The following is a 4200-nucleotide window of genomic DNA, read 5'->3' on the forward strand; positions in this document are numbered from 1 at the left end:
AGCTCCTGGTTTTGCGTTGGGAAGCTCCAGGCAGCGCTGAGGGAATCGGGAAGGCGCTTAGAGGCGGGATTTTATCCATCAATATGAAACAAACTGAAGAATTAGAAACGAAACCCCGAGCAACCCCAGTGCCCCAGCCCGCTCTTGCCATTAAAACCCTGGATCAGTTCATCCCTGTGCCCGGCAAGGGATGGGGAGATCCCAAAACACCGTCCTCATCCTCCCCCGGCCTCCCTCGCTGCTGCAAACCCGCTCCCATCAACTGCATCCATTTTTGGAGAGGAGAAAAAAGGGAAAAAAAAGCAAAAAGCTATCCGCAGTGTAATAAAGGCAGCGAAAAAAACGAGCCCCAGCCTGCGGGTGAGCGAGGATGAGGAGGGAGCTGCTCATCCTCACCGATCTCCACGGGGTGGGAAGGTTTGGGTCCCCCTCGAGAGCTGCACATGGATGTCTCCCCCTTTTCCAACCCGGAGCTCCGAGGGCAGCTCGAGGGGAGGGAGGGGGCTGCTGGAAAGCTCCAAACCACCCTCTGCCTGGAAAACCGGGACCCGAGCCGGCCTCGCCGCACCCGGAAATGGTCCCGGCACTGCGGGGTCCCCAGCGTGGCGCGATGGATCCAAACAGATCCCGAAATCCCGCTCGTCGCGGTGCCGCAGGACCGCGGTCGCGTGGCAGCACAGCGGCTCCTTCCTTTGCGTCCCAAATTCGGACCCTGCCGGAACAGGACGAGCCGGCTCCGCTCGGGAAGGGCGCTGGAAGCCTCGAGGTGGTTTCAAAGCCTCGCTGGGTCCGTTTAATTCCCGCATCCTCAAAGCTGAGCTTGCCCTGCCCCCTGCTTTTAGGGAAAACACAATTTTCCAAGCCAGGGATCCGGGCTTCCCCCACAGCCTCTCCATGGCTGCGTCTATCCCCACATGCAGATCCCAGCTCCCGAGGGGTGGAGAGGGGAAGGATCCGGCCCCAGACACCTCTCCGCACCCTCATCCCTTCCGCCCTCCCCTATTTCCCAGCCCAGGTCTCGTGTCCGGCGCGCTCACCTCAACGCTTCCCAGTGGCACCTCGTTCTGCTGCCCATCTCCAGACCCCCGGGGTTATTCCCTCTCCACCGGAGACGGGGACAGGGAAACGGAACAACAAACCCACGAGCGCTTCCCGGATGTGCATCAGATGGGAATCGAGCTGCGCCCGGTCCTGCTCCCTCCTGGCCCCGCGGGGGTCCCGTTTTCCAACCCGTTTTCCAGCATCACGTCTGTCTACCCCTGTCCCTGCGGGGTGTCCTGCACCCTGGCCCAACGGCACGGCTTCGGGAGCAACAGCCCTTTCCTGCCCAGGAGCAGGACCTGCTGCCGGGCAGAGGGACGCGGCATTCCCGCAGCGGGCACAGCCAGCTGGGCAGGGTGGCCACCTCCTGTCCCACCACCATGTCCCACGGCAGCGGGATATGGGGACCGAGTGTGGTCCAGCTCTGGGGCTGAACCAGCCCCAGCTGCTGCCGCCACCGGTTAGCACCAACAGAGACTCCCCAGTGCTGTCCCATCCGCCGGGAAGCGCGGCGAGCGGAGCAGCGCGTCTGGCTGCGGACGAAGCGGCCTGGGACACGGAGCCTCCGGGGTCCAGACCAGCTCCGGTGGGAATAAAGCACCCAGATCTCGGCAGCATAACCTGCGGGGGCAAGACAGTTCAGGCTGGGCAGGGAAGAGGCATTTGTAGGGACACGCCGCGCATGGGGACATCCCCCAAACCCTCTTTTCTCAGGGAATTCAGCAATCCCAGGAGTCGGGAGCTCTGGGAAAAGCCGGAGCTTTTCCTGGGTAAGCCCATCTCCAGTGCTGGGCCTGGAGCTGCTGGCAGGTATTTACCACACAAAGCGCCGACACGCCTGGAGATGGAAACATCTGGAAACGCTTCACTGGGAGCAGCAGGACCTGGAAGTCAGAAACCCTTTCCGTGCCACGTCCAGCTGCTGACCTGCAAAAAGCTGCTCCCACCTCACACCCCCACGCTCCCATCCCTGCGGTACCTGAACATCCCAGGGCTGATCCTGCCTCTCTCCCACCGAGCGGGGCTGTGCCGGTCCCCCGGAGACCCAGGGACACCGAGTGATCCAGGCAAGGCCACCGAGACGGGCAGCGACGGACCAGTGGGCGCCTCCCACCGTGATTCCCGGGGTCTTCGCGCCGTCGGTGGGAGCAGCTGCTGGCAGCCAGACCCCTCGCTAGGAAGCTGAACGAAGGAGCAATTCCAGAGGTTAGAACGAAATTTGGAAGCACAAACAACAGGAGTCATCGTCCACAAAACCTCCCAGCTTGGTTTCCACTCGGCTCCAGTCTTCACCCACAGGAGAAGGGCTTCCCGGGAGCTTTGGGTGCCAGTTGGGACCAGCAGGACACGAAGTGCCAAAACCCAGAAATTCAGGTTGACCTACTCCATTCCCAACTCCAACACCGGCTCGCCCCACTCCATTCCCAACTCCAACACTGGCTCGCCCCACTCCATTCCCAACTCCAACACTGGCTCGCCCCACTCCATTCCCAGCTCCAACACCGGCTCGCCCCACTCCATTCCCAACTCAAACACTGGCTCACCCCACTCCATTCCCAACTCCAACACCGGCTCACCCCACTCCATTCCCAACTCCAACACCGGCTCGCCCCACTCCATTCCCAACTCCAACACCGGCTCGCCCCTCTCCATTCCCAACTCCAACACCGGCTCGCCCCACTCCATTCCCAACTCCAACACCGGCTTGCCCCACTCCATTCCCAACTCCAACACCGGCTCACCCCACTCCATTCCCAACTCCAACACCAACTCACCCCACTCCATTCCCAACTCCAACACCAACTCGCCCCACTCCATTCCCAACTCCAACACCAACTCACCCCACTCCATTCCCAACTCAAACACCAACTTGCTCCACTCCATTCCCAACTCCAACACCGGCTCGCCCCTCTCCTCTCCCAGCAGCGAGAGTTGACGAAGCCCAAACACTGGCCAAAAGCCCAGAATTCCTCAAAAAAAACCCTCCAAAATGAGGATTACCACGGTGGGAGCTGGCACGAGAGGTCGATGTCCGACCATATCCACAAAGAGCCTTGTAAGGCTAGTCCCAGGGAAAAAATGGGCCGGATGCGATGGGAAACCACTTATCGGGAAACAAAGCGGCCGCATCGCGGGCCGCTGCGCCTCGACAAACGTCGGGATCAAGCCTCCCGCTCCACCCATCCCCTCTTCTCGAGCTGGGACAAAGGTGGGAAAGGTCCCTGCCAAGTCCAGCGCCAGCCCCAGGAGCATCAATAAACATGCTGTATCCGAGGACACGCGGCACTGCGGATGGACCGACGGGCTGTGCTTTAATTAGCGTGTCGGTGCTTTAATTAGCGGTAACTTTAATCACGCCGTTAACGCAATCCTTGCTCCAGACGCGCTCTCCGGGCGGCCGACAGCGAACGCTCACGATGGCTTGAATTGATATCCCAAACCCTCGGGAACAGGCGGCGAGCCCGGAGGACTCGACTCTGGGAGCACTCACAGGGAGCCGCCACCCTCGGAACGCAGCAGGGCAGAGCCAGGGGCGGCGGGAGCATCATCCCGCTGCCTCCAGCCCCGGCTGCCTTCAGCCCTGCCCTCCTCCTCATCCTCCAGGGATGGCAGAGCCGCTCACGCCATTGGGATTCAGCCGGTGTTTAACTCCCACCGTGCCTGAGCTGGGCGTGTTCGGCATCGGTCTGGGCTGCTGCAGGATCCCGAATACGTTATTAAAAAAACACATTCCACCTCGGCACGCGCTTCGGCCGGGATGGGGTAGGGAAAAGTGGGGAAAGAGGGGATGGGGGGGAAAAAAAAAAAAATATTAGGTCCTTTCACAAATTGACGAAAACCCAAGCCCAGCGAGTCTGGAAACACCAGCGTGGAAGAGGAGGTGGAGGAGGAAGAGGAGGAGGAGGAAGAGGAGGAGACTGCAGCGCAGATGGGAGAGGCTGTTCGGCGGTCCGGGTGTTTGCTGCCGCTTTCCCGACTGCGGGAGGATCGGCAGCCGCTGCGGCAGCGCTGCAGACGCTGCAAGGAGGACGCTGCGGCTCCTCCGGCCTGGAAAAATCAGGGCTGACCCTTCCGGCGGAGCAGACAAAGGCGCCACCAGCACACACCAGCATGAGGCACCCTCTAATCCCAGCCAGCCACTCCCCAGCTAACGAAATC

Source organism: Tauraco erythrolophus, chromosome 1 (assembly GCF_009769465.1).
Source record: "Tauraco erythrolophus isolate bTauEry1 chromosome 1, bTauEry1.pri, whole genome shotgun sequence".
Lineage (NCBI taxonomy): Eukaryota > Metazoa > Chordata > Aves > Musophagiformes > Musophagidae > Tauraco > Tauraco erythrolophus.